Raw genomic sequence first — 21,201 nt, 5'->3', positions numbered from 1 at the left:
AGACGCTTTCTGGGAACTTTTCCCCTCCTCTCTGCTTAGCTTTCGGGAGTCACTGGATGTCTGTTCATGGCTTGTCAGAATGCCTCGATGGTGGGTCTGATGATGGTGTGCATGTGGCTACTGTCCTGCATCTCCCTGTCCATCCTCTCATGGGTTGTAGTCCAGGTCCCGGTGAGGAGCTGTGCCGCCAGCATCCCCCGGCAGCCTGTGATCCCTCCCTCCCAGGGACTCGCCAGGATTTGCCTCCTAACGCAATTCGCCGTGTTGTCACAAAGACACTACCCCTGTGACCCTGTCAGCGGTGTAAATAGAGCCTGGCAGAGTCTCTTAAATGTCCCTCTGATGGATGAGTCCCACAGCGCGTTTTGGACTGTCCTCTAGAAGAGGAACTGCCTGTACTGGAGGAGTCAGAGATGCTGATGGGCATTTTTGACTGCATTCTACAAGCTTTTGGCCTTGTTTTTTGTTGAACTCTGTTATGCATCCATGGGCTCTATTCCAGCTACATTCTCCCGATCCATCCTGCAGCAGACAGCTACCAAGGCCTATTTTGGTCATTCAACTGAGTTTTTACCAGGCGTGAGTGCCCTGCCAAGCTCTCTTACCCTGCCTCAGTTGCTAAAGCCTGACAAAAATGTGTGGGTGCTGCCCCAAGGCGTCACGCGGTCTCCAGCAACCAAAGCTGGAGGAATCTGTGTCCCTCCACCGCAGGCCCCCAGTAGATAGTGTTGCCCCCGGGGTCACATCGCTGCTGTTCTGGCAGTCCTGTGGCCAACTTTGCATGTTTTATAAGCTGCAGTACCCCCGAGCTGGGAGCACCTTTGGCTGCAGGCTGTGTCTGGGAGGTGCTGGGTACCAGCATCCTCTGCAGGATGCGGGATGGGGCTCGGAGGGGTTGCGGAGCAGAGCCCGGGGGCCTCCTCACCGCTGCAATCTCCCCTTCCTTTTGCTCCAGGGCTGCACAGAGGATGGGTGTTTGCCTTCTCCGCGTGCTCGATGCTGGGAAGCGGCTCCCCGGGTGCGCCGTGGCCTGAGCGGCAGCCAGCACGGGCTGTCTCTTCTCATCGCTTTGAACTTTTATCTGTGGCGTCTCCTGATTTTTGCTGGAGCAGACGGTTGAGCCCCATGCGGGTCCTGATAACCTTTCTCGTGTTCATTAAGGGCCCACTTAGCGCTCTGCGGGACTGGAGCGAGACAGTCTGGAAGAGAGAAGCAGCAGAGGGCTTTTAGCCTGGGTAATGCAAAACTTCATCAATAATCTTCCAAACGCAAACCCAGAACTTAAATACAACCCTGGCGCTCCCCAAACTACCCCCAAAGAAAGAAGAAAACCCGCAAGGTTAAGACAGAGCGTCTCCTTGTGAGCCTGTTGTGCCTGGGGAGGATGAGTTTGCCCAGCTGCATCCTGAGCAGCATCGTGTGTGTATGGACAGATTAACTCTTTGGGGCAAGGACCATGTGCTGGGGGTGATGGGTCTTTCCTCCCTCCCAACTGCTGCTGTTGATTTGGGTGTGCTGGTGGCCACGGCAGGCTACCGAAAGGCAGCGGAGACCCTCCTGGGATGGCAGCGGGGACAGCTCTGCAGGGCTTGCACTGGGGCGTTGGTGAAGCAAGAGCCAAATTATTTGGTTGGGCATGGGAGCAGTAGGACACAGATCTACCTCGCCTGGCTTGAGCACATGTGCTCAGACCTCTGTCCTCCTGGTGTCTTTGGAGGTGGTTGAGATCTGTGGGGCTCCCAACATACCCACCCCAGGGCTGGGGGGAGTCAGGACCTCCCTATCCCCCTCTCGAGTGCCTTGTTCTGATTTTCGGCCCAAAGGGAGTTGAGCCAGAGGCAGAGGGGAGGGAAAGACCCCTTAAAAATTGTCGAGGTAATGGAAACAACCTTAAACTATCATATTTCAAGCATAACGCCATAATAAAAGTAACAGGATAATGATTTTTTTCAGTCCAGATATTAGAGGCCCAGATATTGATTGGTTGTTTCCCTTGTCGTTCTCGCCTCTGATGGAACTGCATTTTTTGACAGAGAGTGCAATAAAATGTACAGTTTCCAATTTGAGAGCCCTATAAATGTCATCTCTACATGCACGGTTACAAATTCTTCATGATGTTCCTCTCCCTCCCCTCAACGCCAAGAGGGTCCTCGGGGATGGAGGAACACACACCGTCTCCCTTCCTGGAGGAGAAAGTTTGCGGTGAACCCATCCTGGCTCCGTTTCGTGCCGTAAAGATGAAAAGATGCTTCGTTCCCGTGGGAGAGCTCTCTTGGGGTTAGAAGGACCGAGGTTACAGAGTTAATATATCTTGTAGTTTTCAGATTTATAGATTCTGGGGCAAATTATTAAGCTTGCCGCAGCCCCTGGTTGTTTGGAGTTGAGTTGTCAGGAGCTTCCAGTTGGACTCTGCTGGGCAGAATTTTATTTTTAATGTTTTTCCTACGAGAACTTGGTACCTTTTGGGCAAAGGTCTGAAGAGAAGCCGAAAATTTACAGGGATGTCAAGGGAGAAATGCAGGGTGGTGGCGTCTGAAGTTCCATGAATAACACAGTGACATCTGAAGTTATGTGAGCCCTTTTTGCTCTACACTCATATTTTTGGGGGTTTAGTTTGTTTAATGCCTCGATAGTCTGCCCTGTCTGGGTTTCCTCCTTGGCTTGGAAAGGCGAGATTTTCAAAGGAGGCTAAAAAAGCGAGTGCTCACATCGTAAAGAGATAAGGTATCTCCTGTGGGAGATAAGCCCTTTGCATCTTACCTCAGATAAGTTTCAGGAGGATACAGCCTAAGTCCTCTTGAATTTTAGGGGCAGCAGAAGCGCTGGTGCTAAAGACTCCGCACGCCCTAGAGATGGAGAGAAGAGGGAGCGATGCCGCCCAGCCGGGTCGGGCAGGGTGAGGGGCGGTTGGAGGCAGGTCCTGGTGGGGAAGGATGGACCAGCACCACTGCATGCCCCCCGAAGGCTGTTATTTGCCTTTTTTAAATTTTATTTTCAAATCCCTGAACAAATTCAGGGCTGGAAAAGGGGGGCGGTTGCAGGTGCCTCAAGTGAAGTAACCGAAAGCGGGGAAAGGCGGAGCGGCCTGATGAATGCGCCGTTCTTCCACTGCAAAAATAACAATAATCAGTTTTATATAAATCTCTTTTCCACAGAGAGACGCAAAACCACCAGCAGCATCCCCGAGGTGCAGGGGGGTACCCCGGTATGGGGAATGAGGGCAGTCACCTTCCATGAGATACGCTCGCGCTGTGACCTTCCGTTAGGTTTAATGCAACCTTTTTATTTATTTCCAATAACTCTCCAATCAGTCAGCACTCTGCCAGGTTTCCTCTAACCTCAGATCACAGTCTCATAACCGGTTTTGGGGCTTTTATTGGTCTCCGAGGTAGCCAGAGCCATTAAGCTCAGTGTTTTGATTTGATGAGAGACGTTTCAAGGGTCTCAGTGTCTCTCTCACCTTTGCCTAAACATTTCAGCCCTGTCTCTGTGCCGGGAATTGGGATTGCAGAGCCCAGCCCTGCTGTTCCTCAGCTCCCCCTCTGCCAGGCAGGAATTTTAAGGCTTAGAATTAAAGGAGTGCAGAACTGGCACTGAAAATTTGCCTTTCTCTCCCCATTTTCATAGAGCATGTGGTTAATGCCATATCCCTAATTGAAGCCTTTACCCAGTGGGGCACTGGAGGTTGGGTGAAGGTCCGAATGACACCCCTGGGTCCTGAGCCCCCAAGCCAGCCTGGGTTTGTAGCCAAGGACACATCTGATTAACCACATTTGGTGCTTTTTATAATAAACTCCTGATCTATAGCATCCTGGATTTATCACTTGGTGGGTATCTGAGATGTAATAAGAAGCAGCTTCTTTTTTGGACCTGGCATTCTTTATACAGCCCTGTCACTTTCTTATATTTCCAGAGGTGGGATACAGCCAACCTGATCAATACTTTATTTTACCTCCTTTTACCAATAATTTTTTTAATCATAGTGTGTTTCTCTCATCCCCCACCTTTGGATAAATAATTACCGTGAAGCAATGCCGCATTCAGCACTTTTCAGAAAAGTCTGCCCGAGGAAAAGCGATGAAGTCAGGAGAGGGGAAGGGCAGGAGCGTGCAGGGCCGTCTGCGTCCCTTGGCATCCCCATCGCGAGCAGAAACAGGGGTGTGAAGGTACAGCTACCCCGAAAGCTGCAGCAAAGTGTGCCCTTACCAACCTGCCCGGGGTTACCGGAGCTCCCTAAGCCCCGGTGGGATGGGGCTGGGGGCAGGCTGCCACCCCCGCCGGCTGCCCCGCATCCCCTGGGCTGTGCTGAGGATGGGGTGAAGGGACATGGGACTAGGAGAAGCTGAGAGATGTCAGATTTGGCAAGTCTAACCCATAGGACACCAGACCGGAATGTGGGAGAGCCCAGTTTTACCCCCAGGTCTTGTTTAATACCTCTTTGACTCTGCCCGAGGGTGTTTCCTCACCAGTCCCCTCCTCTCCAGTTTTTTTAGGAGAAAAAGCTCCAGGATTGGGACCAAAGTCTCTGAAAACTATTTTCTCAGGTGGTATAATATATATTTTATATATATATATATTTGAGATATATATCTCGCCCCATCTTCCAGCCTGCTTTGTGCTCCTGGGCATCGCCTGCAGCAGCGGGGGCACCCCCAGGGGTGGGGGTCTCCATGGGCAGGGTGCTGGGGTGCCCACTTTGGGGGGCTGTGGGTCAGCACAGCCCCTCTTTGGGGAGGGCAAACCAGGTGTGGGGTGGTGGTCATTCCCCCCACTTTGCCCCCAGCGGGGTCCACCAGCTCTGCTGCTACTGCTGCGGTCCCCAGGCCGGGCCGGGGCTGGACCACGATGCTCTCGGCTCCCGGCTTCAATCCTGGGCTTCTGCTGCTTCCTTGTGGCGAAGCCCCGGAACGACACGGTCTTTCCCCTCTTCCCTCCGCCCCCGGCCCCTTCCTCCCCCGGCCCTGCCCGGGCCCGACGGCCCCAGTCCTCGGGAGACACCCCCCCCCTTCATCCCTGCCCCGAGCATCCCCTGGGTACCACATCCAGGGGGGAGGTGGGCTGCACCCCCTGCCGCCAGGATGGGCTCCCCCCGCCCTGCCGTGGCAGGAGAGAAGTGCTTCACCCCTCTCCATCCCTGCTCTGACCTTTGCCAGGGCCTTTATATGTCAAAGTGGGATTTCTGTCTGGGAGCCCTTCCCGGAGACCGTAAATATGCCAGAGAAGCTGATGGAAGCACTTGATTTCAGTCGTATGTGTTTTTAAAGACCCGAAATGTAACCCCAGTGTCAAGATGGGAATTCACAGGATATTTATGGTGTAAAGCTTTTTTTTTTTTTCTCCCTTCCTTTTCTCCCTAATTTTAGCGCGGTTGCTGCTCAGGATTAAACATGGGCTTCGCTCTCTGTCTGACACCCGCAGTGATAACCCCCTTCTCTGCTCCCCAAAATCGGGGGTATTGCCCTGGATTGCCCCACTGCCTCGGGGCTGGCATGTGTGTCCTTCTCCCGCAGAGAAAACCCGTCACGGTGCCCAGCGGGGACAAGGAAAAAGGGTGGCTGGGCAGGAGGAGCCCTGCTGGGGTCCGGGGTCCAGGGTCCTGCCCGGACCTGAGCGGAGGGGAAGGATTTCTTCGCATGTCTCAGCAATGCTAATCCTGTTTATACATGGCCGGGTGATGCTTCATCCCCCCGGTGTGACACCGCTGATTCATGTTCGGCTCATGAACTGCCCTCACCCTCAGATCCGCTCCTCCGCCTGTGTCTGGAGGGAGAAGAGGATGAGACCGGTGGGGCTCAGCATCCCCTGGGCGGATGGCCGTGCCGGGGAGAGCAGCGCTGGCGGCTGCGGGTCGGGTCTCCCAGGTGCCCCGTGTCAGCGGTGGGCTCCTTTCCACGGGGAGATTAGGGAGCCAAGCGCAGCCGGGAGGGATGGGGAGCGGGTGACCCCCTGCCGCCCTCCTCCGCTTGCTCGCTCCGGGGCTACAGGGTGAAAGCTGAAAGTTGAAGAGTACAAAACCATCAACCCCTGGCTCTCAGCTTGTGATGGGAAATGAAAATATTTGGATAAGCCGCGATACGGAGCTGCTGCTATTTACAAACCTTGATCCTGTGGCCTGCACATCAAAAGGCCTTCTTTTATAAAGCGCTCTCTGCTCTCCCGGCTCCGTTTTCAGGCTGTCAAGGGCATTATTTGATGTTCCTCTTTTGTTTGTTTACATTAATTAAGATGGGCAAATCCATCCCTGTGACTTTCTCCCTCCGCGGCGGCGGGGGCGAGAGCGGCCAGGGCACACGCCTGCTGCAGGTGTTCGTCGTGTTTTCTTGGGCGGGTGATAAAACACACATTTGTTCTCCAGGTCGTGTGGACAGACTGACACTTTCCCGATAAAAACCCACCCCACCTCCTCCCTCCCCCCTCCTAGCCCCAACCCCGACACCCACCCTGCCCCGCGGTGACAAATGATTTTCTTATCTGGAACAAGGAAAAGCAGTGGCCAAGTTTCATCTCCGCTTCCCGCCCGGATGCTCGGGGCAGCGGGGTGATGCTGCCGCGCTTGGCTCTGCCCGATGTGCCGGGATGGCCGGAGGTTTAAGGAGGGCACGTAACCGGCTCAGCACGGAGTCCTTGGTCTGTTCCCTGGCTCTGTGCACCGTCGCTGGTGTAAAGCATGAGAAACACAAGTTTTCCTCCCTTTTTTTGCCCCACTGCGGAGAATTGCCCCAGGTTTGGTGCCTCCAGCATCCCCATCGCCCGGCAGTGTGGCCGGCAGCCCCGCTTTGCCAAGCAGGAGCCATGCCTCAGGGGACCGCTTTGCTATGGCAAGTGCCCAAAATGGGAAAATAAGTGAAAACCGAGGCGGGCCCCAGCTCCTGCTCTTGGCGCGGTCCTGTAAGGGGAAGGCTGTGCAGGGCTGAGGTTCCCGCTGCTCCCTGCGTGCTCCCAGCCCTCTGCCTGGGTGCTGTTTCGGGGGGTCCCTCGGGTCCCCTCCCCTGTGCGGGGCTGAGGGGATGGGGGATGCCCCGGTGCGGGCTGGAGGGGTACAGGGCTGGATGGGGGGATGGAGGACGGAGCAGGGCTCACCGCAGCGGCAGAACGACTTCACACCATGGCTGAGCTGGAACCAGTACGAGCAAAGTGGTGTATAAATTTCAGTCAAATGAGCTGACAGATGAGAGTCGGTGTGGTTGAATGAATTTTGCATGGGGCAACTGGAGGCCGCCCAGGGCTCCCTCATCCCCCAGTCCCAGGCATGGTGATGCCCAGTTCCCACAGCAGCAAACAACCTGGTCCTTCCCGTGCCCGATGCATTACCGTTGCGATTCAGTGCTCCCTAAAAATCTGTCCCACCTTTATCATTTCCCGGCTGTCTCCCTTTAATACACAGACTTCTTTTTTTTTTTTTTGATTAAATAAGCCAAGTTTTCTAGAAGTGGGTTTGCAGGGATGCACCATGCTGATACTTGAACTTTAGGCAGGGGACTCGGGACCCCGGAGTCTTTCCAAGAGGAAGCAGCTTGTTCTTTTTTGCCTTTTTTTTTTTTTTCTGAAGGAGGTAACTGGCACTTCATTTATCTGTGGGTTTGTTATGACTCTGGGCTAACAGATACCACACTTAGCAAACTCTCACTCTTCACTAATGGAAGATACTTTAATCTAATTGCCCCGTATCACCCAACACCGGAGCCTTGAGCATCCTCCTCCCACGGCAGCGCAGGCGGAGCGCTCTTCCTCTGCCGGAGCGAGCCGCCGCTCGTGGGGGACCTTCCCCATTTCCCAATTCCCGCATGGCTCCATGCCCAGCCGAGCCGGGACGGCGGGAGGTGGGAGCCTGGGAGGACTCACAGACACCAGATTTCCTCGGGGTTAAACCAGAGCGGTCGGGCGGTGGAAGTTGCTGGAATAACAGTGCCGGGTTGGGAAAAATGAGGTGTGAAATCCCGGGTTACGCTGTGGCAATGAGCCCCGTCTCTTCGTTCCTCAGCTTGGGGAGGGTGAAGGAAGGCGATGCTCCATCTTTGCACCCCGTCGTGGTGGGGTTTCGGGGTCTCCGGCTGAGCCAGCGGCTGTGCCAGGGAATGGATGCGGCGCGAGCGGTGCCAGGGGGGTCCGTGGCTGCGGGATGCTCCCCTCGGGAAGCCAGCCCTGCCCAGGCACCCCCAGCATCGCCTGGAGCGATGGGGTTTGTCACAAGGCCATCGAGGAGTGAGTCCAGAGGGGCGTATTTTAAAAAAATCCAAAGATGTTTTCTTGCAAAACAGAGCTTTAGAAGAATTCTTAAGTCCCAAAAATAAAAAACACAAAGCCCTGAAACTTGTCGCTTGCCAAAGTCTTGAGCAAGTCCCTGCAGAGTCCCAGTAGCCCCAGGATTTCTGAAAGGTCCTAAACCAGATTTAACATCACAGAGGCACAGGGAGAATATTTTCTTTAATTTGATACCCTGCAGCAGCTTAGTTCCCGTTCTCGTGGAGGGCCAAGATCTGAAAGGCTGAGAAAGGCAATCTCCTGTTTTGTTGAAAATTCAGAAGAGGGAGACAAGGTTTGGGAGGCTGAAATCTGCCAGCTGGAAGGATGTGATAACCAGGAACCTTAAACCCCAGCCCATCGCTACTGATAATACTTCCTTTGTTAAATAAATTGGCTTTAAATTTAATAGGTTTTAAATTTTTTTCCCCCTTAATATATCCATCAAGTTAAAAGTAAATTTATTTTACCAATAAAATTCAAAACATCGCTTTTGTATATTTTTATTTGAATTTCAGTCTCAGGCCATATAGCATTTAACATTAGCTGTGAGTAAAAGTTAATAATCACTTCTTAAAAACCACATCTTTCACCATTTTGCGACATAATACAAAATTTAAGTACCCAAATAAATGTTTGTTAAGCTACATAATGACCGAAATATTTTTGCATAGAAATAGGGTGTTCTGCTGGTTAGCTAAGAGAAATGTAAAATTTACCATAAAAGCGAACTTTATCAACACGTTTTAATGGTTACCGGCTTCCCTTAAGAAAGTGAATAAAAAGTACAAATGCAAAACAACATTAAAATGGATGATTTCAATCAAGACGTCGTGCCCGATGATTTAAATCATCATGAAAATTGACGATTTAAATCACTTTGAGTTAAATCAACCCACCCAGGGCTCGGGTTCCTGCAGCTCCGCTGGGACCGCCGCCACCCAGAAAGCTTCTTTCATCACTTGGGCTCCTGCCCGCGGGAGCCCGAGGCTTTAAAACGAAACATCTTTGTCCCAGACCAGTGCAGAGCGGGATCCTCTAATGAGGTCCAGACGCTCCCTGCGCCCTTCGCTCCGTCTCCACCCGGAGTCGTACCGGGAGCGATGAAGTTGAGTTCAGTCTTGGGGATGGCAAAGGGGGACTTGGGGGCAGGGACGGTTCCCATCGCCCGCCTCCGGCTCCGCGCCCCGGGCACTCTTTGTACTCAACGGGGAGAAAGTGCCTATTTCTCCCCCCTCCCCGATTGCAGAAGGGAATTAGCCCAGAGGTCTGCAGATGGAGCCCAGGCTGGGCTACTAAGGGAGGTGGTTGGCTTAGGGGTGGGAATACCGCCCGGCTCCCAGAGCTCCGCTCTCTGACTGAGACAAGGAAGCGCTCGGAAATTTCTCAAGCTTTTACAATTTTGCAGAGTTTGCGTCTTATAAAAAAAAAAAGACCAAAACAAACAGAGCACTCTCAGACAAAAAACCAGAGCATCTGCTCAAAATTCTTGCTCGGGGGTGGTTCCGCAGTCCCGGCGGTCCCAGCCCCACATCCCGGGATGCTGCGGAGGGAACGCGGTCGCATCAGGCTCCCGCTCCACCTCTCTCGTGTCCTGCATCAGGCTCCTGGTTCCTGGTCCCGCTCCTCATCTACACGTGTGTTTAATTGTGGCTGTGGACAGACAAGATACTGAAAACCAGTGTAAGGCGCTTAGGACCGAACAAAAGCATGTGGTACAAAGCCTTCTGTCAGTACGGATTGCCTCGGCTGAGGCAAATTTGTGCAGAAATAATCCTGAGGTTAAGCATGGTCTGAAATTCATTTGGCGGCTCTGGAGATCATCTCTCCCGTCTGGTGGTGGCTCCCCAAGGCGTCCCCGTCCCCATCTCTTCTCGTTTGCCCTCCCGTCTTGCGAAGCCCTCGGTGGCCCCTTGCGAGGGGGGTCCTGACCCGCTCAGACTGGGGGTGATGCATCCGAAAAGGCAGCAGGTTTCGGGGGGGAAAATCCAAACCTGCTGCCTTCTGCAGCTCCCCACTGGATCTGCACGGAAGGGAGACGGAGCGGGACAGCACCGTGTCCCGAGGGGCCGGAGGGACCCTGAGGTGTCAGGTCCAGGAGACGGAGCCACCAAATGCCGGCTTGCGTTTCAGCGAGGGTTTGCCGGCGGTTTTGTTTTGGTTTTTTTCTAAACAATATATCTGTATCCAGATTGGCAGCTGCTCTAGCACATTCATTTTGTAGAAAGGCATCCCTAAATGGGAAGAGAATAATTTATACTGACATAAAGCACCTTTATTTGGATATAACTATCTACATTAAGGAGGTTGGATTGCTCTCACCGTATCTGTATGGTGTAGTTGAAGCTCTATTACTCGTATATAAGCTATTCTTGGCTCTGCTCCTGATTTATTTGCCTATCAGAGCTAGGCTGGGTGTGTCTAGATTCATGTTGTGTTGATATCAGAAAATCAACATTTCTTTCGTAATCCAAGGTATGTGATGTAAATCAAGAGGGCTCCAGGGAAGGCAGGGGCATTTTATCAGTGTAAAATGAGAGGAGAAGTGAGCCCAAGGGGAGGATTTACCAGAGAACGTGCTTTTATCATTTTACGACCTGTTGATTTTACTTTTCTAACAATTACTCAGAAGTAGGAAGCAAGGAAAAAATAGACCCGAGCCTAGATGAAAGGGAAGTGGGAGAACCAGGCCACTCGTTTGAAATGTAAGAGTTTAATAACTACGGGAAGGGCGGCTTCCTCCCACTCGCTGCCTCCAGCCCCGGGAAGGACCTTTCTTATCATCGCAGGAGTCACAGAGATGAGACGGTGATTTCCAGCATCCAACTTGGCCCTTTAGACCATGTCAGGGAGCTCGGGGATTCGGTTTGCCTCTGGTTTAATGGGACACGGTCCTAACCCACAGCCATGGCACCCGGTGGCAGGGTGCAGCGTCCCTGCTCAGGGACGTGGTTTAGAAGTGGGCCCAGTAGAGTTAGATAATGGTTGGATTTGATGATCTTAAGGGTCTTTTCCAGCCATAACGATTCTATGATTCTATGAAATGGTGTTTGCGGAGGCAGCTGTGCCTGTGGTGCCACCACGGTGCTTCCCATGACCGAGGGACATCACCGGCATGGTCTGGCAGTGCGGCGTGGAATCATAGGTTCATTTAGGTTGGAAAAGATGTTTAAGATCATCGAGTCCAACCATTAACCTAACACTGTGAAGCCCACCACTATAGCATGTCCCTCCGCACCATGTCTACTCATCTTTTAGATACCTCCAGGGATGGCGATCTACCATTGCCCTGGGCAGCCTCTTCCAATGTGTGACAACCCTTTCAGTGAAGAAATTTTCCCTGATATCTGACCTAAACCTCCGGTGGCCAGCGGTGCCAGGGAGGTTTTGCTGAGGAACCGACCGCCAAGGTGCCTCGTCTGGCTTTTGAGGGTCTGTGATCCCTCTGTATCCCACAAGCTGGGCATCCTCCCGAGGCAGTAACAGGTCAAGACCCCTTGGCTGGTTTTTTTCTTTCTCTGGGATTTGTTCACTCCCCTTGTCCCCAGCAAAAGGATGGCTCCTGTCTCTCTTACCCCTTATGTGCGCAGCCTCGCCGACCTCTTCTTTATATCTAAATTGGAGAGACATGGATTGGACAGATGGACCACTCTGTGGATAATGAATTGGCTGGGTGGTCACACTCAAAGTGTCATGGCCAACGGCTCCATGTCCAAGTGGAGACCAGTGACAAGTGGTGTTTCTCAGGGGTCGGGACTGGGACCGGCACTGTTTAGCATCTTTGTCGGTGATATGGACAGTGGGATCAAGTGCACCCTCAGCAAGGTTGCCACTGACACCAAGGTGTGTGGAGTGGTCAACATGCTGGAGAGAAGGGATGCCATCCAGAGGGATTTGGACAGGCTGGAGAGGTGGACCCATGTGAACCTGATGAAGTTCAACAAGTGCCACTGCATGTGGGTCACAGCAATCCCCAGAACAACTACAGGTGGGGTGGAGAATGGATTGGGAGCAGCCCTGAGGAGAAGGACTTGGGGTTGTTGGTTCATGAGAAGCTCAACATGAGCCAGCGATGTGAGCTCACAGCCCAGAAAGCCAACAGCATCCCAGGCTGCATCCCCAGCAGCATGGCCAGCGGGGTGACCAGAGGAGGCCCCGGAGATGCTGGGAGGGCTGGAGCCCCTCTGCTGGGAGGACAGGCTGGGAGAGTTGGGGGGGTTCAGCCTGGAGAAGAGAAGGTGCAAAAGGGGAGACCTCAGAGCCCCTTCCAGTGCCTAAAGGGGCTACAGGAGAGCGGGGGAGGGACTCTGGATCAGGGAGTGGAATGACAGGATGAGGGGGAACGGAAGAGGGCAGATTTAGGCTAGATATTAGGAATGAATTCTTCCCTGTGCGGGCAGTGAGCCCCTGGGGCAGGTTGCCCCGAGAAGCTGTGGCTGCCCCATCCCTGGAGGTGTTCAAGGCCAGGTTGGACGGGGCTTAGAGCAACCTGGGCTGGTGGGAGGTGTCCCTGCCCAGGGCGGGGGGTGGGACTGGATGGTCTTTAAGGTCCCTTCCAACAGAAATGATTCAATGATTCTATGATTTCTTTACTGGACTTGCACCATTTTTGGTTTGCACGAGGCCAGGAAGGATGAGCGCAGCAAGTCTGCGCTGCAGATTTTGTTGTGCCCCTCCTGCTCCCCTCCCAGGTGGATGCTGGCTGCCAGCATCCCTCTTCCCACCCCCTCCCGTCCATTTTATACACAAATTGAGGTCTCAAGGGAAAGTTGTTCTTCATGTGAAACACAGCTCTACAGTTACAGGAGAGAAACCAAGTAACAATGAAAACCCTCAGGGAAATCATTTAATATTTCCAGCCTTCTCACATGGGTTCTTGACACTCGGGTCTGCGAAGGGGAAAAACTGATTTATGCCGTCAGTCGTTAGACAATGTGGAGGTGAGGTCAGGCGCGGGCATTCCTCATCTCTTCCCCGGCGCTCAGAGATCCCTTGGGCAAGGTGGAATCAAAGCATTTCAAATGGTAGAGGTCATGAGAGTGACACCGTAAGAGGTAAAAGAGCACAGCCTCCTGCCTCCTACAGAATGGCTGACACCTATATATCTTCATATTGCCATTGTTTCCGCTTGAAAAATTGCATGTCGTTTGTTTTACTTTTTTCCTAACCCTCCTCTCTCCTTAAATCCTCTCGATTTTCCGCAGTGATCTATAGGAATCGTTTGTGTCAAGGCTGACGATTATGTGGTACAGAATTTTTATAGGAATAAGAGGCCTAAGCCGTGAGATGGGCTTCAGCCAACAGGTGTCTGATCTTCTCGCAGCCTTGCCCAGACCCTGTAAATTAAAATCGCATCTGCCCTTTGGGAATTTTCCTGCACTGACTTGTGGCTGCAGCGAGGGCGAGGGTCAAGCGGCTGTTGAGCATGGACTCACGACGCTGGATGGCAGAGCATTTTGGGGGAGGTAGAGCGGGATGCCAAAACATGAGGTTTGGCCCCTCAAAGCCAATATCCCCCTCGGAGCCCAAGTGGACCTCGCAGCAGCCTGAGATGCTGCTGTGGGCACCGACAGTTTGTGTTTGCTGCTTGAGTCCCTCCTTTGTGGTGTTCCCATCTCTGGCTGGTTCTCTGGTTCCCTTCGTCCTCGTCATTTGTTCCTGGCAGGAAGATTCGTGGATGAAAAGTGTGGAGGGACCCTGGTCTTGGAGGACACAGGAGGGCTCAGGCGTGCTGTACTTGGTGTCTTCTGGGGTTGTCACAGCTTTGTGACACCTCTGCAGAGTGGCTGAGCTCTTCCAGGTGCCCATTTGGGGAGAAAGCCCAAGAGGGATTTCTGGGTGTGGACCCAAACCACTGTGCTCGCATCTGTGACGTCCTGCCACAGTACAGGGTGGACATGATGGTGGTCCAAAGCTCCAGAGAAAGTTCAAGATGGTGAAATATTTCCAGTGGGAAGTTCCTTGGTAGAAAATTCACTTCTGTTGGGAATTAGAAGAAACAGATGTTGTAAATCCCCTGGATCTCTCTATTTTGCCCTGTTAGCTCCACAAGTGGGTGTTTAATGAGGCCAGAGGATGGCTGAGCAACCTTCCTTCTGGCAGAAGGAGCAAATGTTGCTCAGCTGCACCCTACATCTATAACCACCAGTGCCTTCACTTGGGGAGCAGCGGGGAGGAGAAGGGTTCCAGCTTGAGCACACAGCAGCAGGGCTACATCTCCTGCTCCGAGGTCCCCCCAATGCCACGTCCCATCCCCACTCTTCCACTGCTGTGCTTTTAGCTCACACCAGAGGAGAGGAGAAGCATCTCTAAAGGCCATCCTGAACGTGCAATGAGGGGACATGTGTGGCACCGGTCATCGTAGGGACCATTTCTTTGCTCGTACAGCTGTTGCGGGGTCCTGGCTCAAGGAACACCCATCCTTCTAAACCACAACACCCTCGAAGTGTTGAAGGCCAGGTTGGACAGGGCTTTGGGCAACCTGGTTTAGTGGGAGGTGTCCCTGCCCATGGCAGGGGGGTTGGAACTAGACAATCTTTAAGGTTCCTTCCAACCCAAACCATTCTCTGATTCTTAGATTCTATGACACAGGGGAGCAGGTCTCATTTGTTCGCTGTGGGTAAAGCACATTCTCGATGAAGTCCTCATTGGCCACCCTGCAATAACGAACCCACCAGCGCGGTTAATGGATCAGATCTGCAGCTCCTGTTGAAGCCAGTAGTGTTTTTTGCAAAGATCTCAGGATTGAGGCAGTAGTCAATAACTGGATGGTGGTGCCTGTTACTGCATCTCCATGACTCCCATCCCCGAACCCTCCCGGGACCCCTCCTGAAACCCGCCATGGGGCAAAGGGGGATGGGGAGAGACAGTCCCACTCAGGGACCAGTCAGCTCCATCATCCTCCCCGTGCCCAGGGTGGATTTCGATAAGGTTTCAGATGTCAGGCATAGGTTTCCAAGGTGGTGGTGTATCATCAGTGAGAAGCAAATATTTGGCCAAGTGCACCCTGAGGTAAGCTGGTGTCCGGTGTAACCGCACAGCGTGCCCATATGTTATTACTTATCCATCAGCCTCTTTGAGTAACGATGTACAGGGCCGGGGCGAGGGTTGGCTTTTGTCAAAGCATATATTTCAGCGGCGTTTAAATAAACTCATCGAGCTGCACGTCTCGTGAACTTTCCTATTCCATCTGTCTGCGCCGAGCCACCCGTGGAAGGAAATGGATGAGGCCTTCAAACCTTCGCCAGTCCCCGGAAAATGAGCCAGTCCAGTTAACAATAAATGGTGGCCGGTTGGAGCACACATGAGCGGTCTAGTGAAGAAGAAAAGAAAGTTGAGCTTAATGAAGTCCCCGGGCCTGTGTCCCTGCGCGTGGACAGGAAAGGACGGGTGGTTTATAACTGTTTATTGGAGTTAATGGTAATAAATTCCTCACTTGTGATGCATTAACTTTAATGTTTTCATTACGTGATGATTTAGGTTTTCCCTTTTCACATTGTAAATCATGTTGTCCCGGTAGCACAGCAGGTCGAATGTCTGACATAATGTTATGTTTGGGGGAGAGAAATAACAGGGGAATGAGTTACACAGATTATATATTTATATATTTCATACATTACGCCTTTTTTTTTTTAGAGGACTTTAAAAAATTGCGTCCTGGGAAAGCCGGTGGATGGGTGGACAGACAGACCCATCTGAGCAGGGATTTGCGAGATGCGGCTGCAAAGGGCCAGTTTCCATAGCAACTTCCCAAATCCACTTGGTGCTGAAGGGTTTTTTTTTTCTCCCTCCCTCTTTGCTGAGTGTGAGCCCTTGGCTAATGAGCTGTGCAAATAGATATTGAGATTTAGCGTTTTTTCTTTTGCAATTATAGACTTAGTGATTTGGAAGGAAACTTTTGGGCCAAAGGCTCTGCCTCCTCTTTGAATTTTCTTTTCTTTTTTTTTTTCTTTTTTCCCTTGGCAAAGTTGGTTTAACTTCAAACTTACTGCTAAATTTTCCAGACAGAATGAAAAAAAAAAAGCCACCAATAAAAGTTGGAAGCTTTTTTCCACCCTCTGGGACTAAATCACAGCCCATTTTTTTTTCAGTCAACCCTTTCCCATTGACTGTCCCTTCTCTTGTTTGCATATCAATCATGAAAACCACAGTCATGGACTCCTCTGAAAAAACAGCAATGAATCCAACACTAACTCAGCGTCTAACAAAGGTCCATCTGTACGTCCCGTATTTGTTTGTGTTCGGTCATTAATTGCGGTCCGAGGAGGACATTAGGGGCAACGCAATTAATTAGGCACCGTTCAACCCCAGGTGAGAATTGCGGTTTTCTTGAGCCACTTCCATGGATTTTGCATTCGCTCCTGACTGTCAGCACTTGTCAAAAGGCTCCACCGTTGCCTGGGACCAGTTAATCTTGGTTCCCGCCTTCAATACTGGTCTGTACTGGCTGCTACAAGAGAGCATTTAGCAATTCCCCGCCTGTCCCGAAGGAAGCTCTGGGGTTAGCTGCAGTTTTTGGATGCCTTGGAGCACCCGAGGGCTCCTGAGCCTGAGGACAACGCATCCCAAAGCTGAACACAGGGATATTTCAGTTGATAATTTCCTCTCGATGATTTGTTGCCATTGATTTTTAACTGCCTCCTGCTTGCTGACGAGCTTTCGATCTAGGTAGTTATCCTGGGGTGGGTGCCTACACCCCGAATTTTGCTTACTAGCCTCTTCTGAAAAGTCAAGCTGAAGCCCGAATAAATCTTCTCGGCCATGCCTTGCCTTTTCTTCATCTACTTTCTTATTTTCCTGCTCAAAAAAATGCAATAAAATTAGTCTGGCACAAGATCTATTTCATGTGATCCATGCTGACAATTGTTTAGTTCCCCATTTTCTTTGAAATAGTTGCTCATTTCATTCCCGTCGTTATAAATGATCCCTGGCCGTTTCCAAGGCGTTGAAAGCTTTGGTGACATTCCCGAGGCACAGAGAGAAGTGTGTCCGAGGGGCACCGAGGGGCTGGGAGCCACCGAGGAGATGGGCTGGGACCCGGAGCAGGGGGTTGAGGAGGCAGGGACCAGGGGGACCATGCTGATGGATGGTCTTTCTCCTCCTGCTCCGTTTAGTTAGGACATCACTCCGTGCCCGTTGCCGGTTGCTTCGCTGGGCTGAAGCACCTGCATGGCACTGGTCCTGCCCGGCTGTGCCTCCACCAGCCGGAGCCTGGAGCCAAGGAGCCAAGCTCGCTCCCGTCCTCCCATGGGGGACTGGACCTTGGGGTAAATCTGGCTGCTAACTTCAATTATGGGTACCTGGGAAGAGGGTTTGGGGGGGGATCTGTACCCACGTGGATCCTGATGTGAGAAAGTGGAGCTGCTTTCAAGATCCTCTTGATCTTGGAAAAAGGTAACGGTTTAAATACGGGAAACATTATTCTCCCGTCAGAGACCGAAAGGAGCGTGGCTTGCAAACAGCTCCTTGGTTTTGCGTGTACGACGCTTGTGTTTGAACAGACCCTCAAGTGCCGCTTGGCGGTGGCCATCAGTGCCATCAGCCCCAGCAGCCGCGTCTCGGGCCCCTTTGCCGTGGCAGACCTTGGTGGCGGGTGAGATTTCCAAAAGCTTTCAGCATTTCCCGAGTCCGTCTCGCTTTGAAGGCGGCGGGAGGGGTTGTTTGTCTCTTTCTGATTGTTTTTTTTCTCATTAGCTTCAATGGAAAAAGAGCGCAGCCACCACGGAGGGCTTTGGGAAATCACAGCCAATTGTGCTCTGGTTTGAAATGTATTTGGGTGTTCCCTGCGATGTCCCCGGGAGCAGAATCTGCTCTTGGCACATTTGAGCCTGGTGAATAAGCTGGAGGATGGGGAATTAGCTGTAACCGTCGTGCCTCCGTGCTCCATCCCTTTGAACAGTCGGTTGATGTGACAGCGTGGGCACCGACGTGGCCCCCGGGCATGTTTGGCTGCAGCTACTGTGACATTTTGTGCAGCTGGTGTGCATGACTCAGAGACCAAAGGGGCGAGAGCTGAAATCCAGAGGTCCTTGAGGACATGGCGAAGACAGGGTTGGAACGGTCATGGCGCTCGGCAGCCAAACTCCTCAAAATTTTGCCAAAAATATGCCATTTGGTCAGCAAAGGCAGAGTGATGGGTGACCTGGGTCCACCCCTGTGCCAGCCCGGTGTAGGGGTGAAGCCTTTGAAGCTGAGAGCATCCTTCAGCCGTACCTGAGGGAGGTAAATCACAGTAAAGGTTGAGGTGCGATAAGGAGGGGAAGGGAATTAGCTGGTGTCTGCTCCTGCACCCATGGGTGCAGGTCTCTGGCCTCATATTTTTCTCACTCCTGAAATGCTACAGCTTTGTGTCCTCTGCAGAAAAGCGGTCTCCAGGATTATGGCACAGAGCTTCTGTGGGAGGCTCCAAATGGAGCGATGTGTCCCATGGATGGGGAAATTCACCTCCAGGAAAATCCCTGGGGGTGAGCAGCTCCCTCGGGAGCCGGGCTTGAGAGACTGCAGAGGGTGGAGGAGAGGACACCAGGGGTTTGAGATGCTGATGGCACTGGGCAGCATTGCTGGTACCAACCGTCTGCTGGGCAAAGGGTGGGCTGGGGGAGATGGAAGGGTGCAAGGGACCACTGAGACCATCCAAACACAGCCACAGCCGTGCCACACCATGCTGGGAGCGACCAGAGAGGGGCCGTGTGTCTGAGAGAGCCCAGATGTGTCTCCCTCAGATTAATTTAGGGCCTTTTCTTTCTCTGTTTTTATAAATGGTGAATGGCCATTAGTGGTTGGAAAAGATGACGAGGCGACGGGTTGGCTTTTCCATCCCTTGGAGTCCTAGAAGATGTGGTGAGCTGTGGTTTACCTGCCAGCTGTGTGGTCCTGGGGCAGAAGCATCTGGGCTTTGATGGGACCATCCAAGCAAATAAACCCTCTGCCCTTAGAGACCGGAGAGCTTTCCGGGGCTGGGCTCCCTCTGAGCCTCTCTGGATCTTCTGGGTGTCCATTAAGATGGCTTAAAGAAATAATAATTAAAAAAAAACCACCAGGGACTGTCTTTGCAGGTTAATTTAGCTATTTGCTGCTAGCAAAAGCCATCTGGATTGTTGGTAGGAGCAGGCTGGGGACATGGGGAGGGACGGGGACTGGGTGTCCATTAAGATGGCTTAAAGAAATAATAATTAAAAAAAAACCACCAGGGACTGTCTTTGCAGGTTAATTTAGCTATTTGCTGCTAGCAAAAGCCATCTGGATTGTTGGTAGGAGCAGGCTGGGGACATGGGGAGGGACGGGGACACCCCACGTAGCCCCAGCCCCATCTGCAGCCAAAGCAGAGCCCCGAGCACCGCGTCCCCCCCTGCGCTCACCCACCTTGCACAGATTTAATCTTCCCGGCTCTGCATTAGCAGGGCTGCATTAGAGAGGCTGCGTGCAACACACGGGTTACAGCTGCCATCTTCATGTCATATTCTGTAAAACTTAGAATTTCCAGAGCCCTGTGCAATCGAATCAGCCCTCGCAACCCCTCCTTAATTGCGTTAGTTTGTCTGAGCAGCAACCAAGTATTTAAGAAGAAGGGACTCTCCTTTGCTTCTGATTTTCCTGCTGGGAAACTGAGGCACGGAGTCTATTTGCAGAGCGGGAGAGATTTGGGCTCCTGACGGTGTTTCGGAGGCGAAGCCGCAGAGGTGCCCCGGGGAGCCGCCAACCTGTCAGATCCTGGGATCTGGGGCCACAAATAACCTGAAACGTGGGATCTGCCTACGTGGAAAATTGATCTCAAATAGGGCAAAGCACAACTGAGAAGGCCGCAGCTCTCCCGGGGGTCCTGCCCGCTTACAGGCAAGTGCTGAGAAATGATGGGTGAAGAGAGAAGATGAGGGGATGGAAGAGGTTGTTGATGGTTCCCATCACGTCCGTGCTGCTTCCCCGCTTCGGTTGCTCTTTGTGGTGTCTGAAAGGTCCTCGTACTCCCCCAAATCTCTCTCGGCAAGTGAGGAAAGAGCAGAAAGCGCATCCCGAGGAGGACCAGGATGGCCGGACATGTCCCTGCCTTGGCTCAAGTGACAGCAGCATCAGGCACGGCGGCAATTTCCAGAGCTGATTTTCTTGGGGGAACAGGGGCAGAGGGAAGCCCCATGCTGATAATGTACTGAAAGTAAATGAAATTAAATAAGCGAAGCAGCACTCGCAGCTCCTGCCTTCCCCCCTGGGTAATTCAATTCGAGCGCTCGCGCTGATGGGATCTCGCTGGGGCTGCCTCCGTCACCCCGCTGGGGCCTGGATTCTTAACGTCTAAATAAAAGTTTCACTCAAGCATTTTTTATGTTCCTGCCAGCGGGATCAGCGAGCTGGCGTTGGGCACATTAATGTAATATTCATACTCGCAGGGTCTCCCTGTGCATTCAGCACCACCGTCCCATTTTCATAATTATAAATGTCCCATAAAATGACATTTAGATTTGCATTCGCAAAAGGGGTCGGGGCTTGGATTTGAGAAGACAATGTGCCTTTTTATAAGTCAGATCCTCGGCATTGCTGGAGAAAAGCCTGAGCGCGTTTGTGCCGGGCAGGTGCTGGGGAGAAATGAGATTTCTCTGTGCGGGAAGGGGCCGTCCATGTCCTCCGGGCATTGCAGAGGGGGTACCCCACGGCATCCCAGGCTTCCCCTAATTTGAATCATCTCAGGTGGCTTTGCACAAGCTGAGGAGTTGGTCTTTGAAGGATCCGGTTTCCAGCCGACGGAGGAGACAGACGTAGGGGAGCCTTTCCACCAACCCAAACTTTGCGTATCTTTGTGTCTGCCGTTCGCCCCAAGACCCATTTTGTGGAGGATTTATAGCGAGCCCAGAGTTCGCGAACTATAAAACACAAAAATTAAAAATAGCCCAGGAATGAGGGGGGTGACAGGGGGGATGGATTGGGCCGAGAGCTGGGTGTTAGCGAGACACGCTACGAAAAAAAGAGAAG

General features: G+C 52.3%; 1 protein-coding gene across 1 annotated transcript in view; it reads left to right on the top strand.

Moving 5' to 3' along the window:
- SKAP1 (src kinase associated phosphoprotein 1) overlaps positions 1-21,201 on the top strand; it is a 161,247-nt gene that overhangs the window by 108,782 nt on the left and 31,264 nt on the right. The window lies entirely within an intron of this gene.

This window comes from Charadrius vociferus, unplaced genomic scaffold, assembly GCF_000708025.1.
Source record: "Charadrius vociferus isolate BGI_N301 unplaced genomic scaffold, ASM70802v2 scaffold509, whole genome shotgun sequence".
NCBI lineage: Eukaryota > Metazoa > Chordata > Aves > Charadriiformes > Charadriidae > Charadrius > Charadrius vociferus.
Note: the sequence above shows the minus strand (reverse complement) of the source record. Positions and strands in the feature narration are given on the sequence as shown.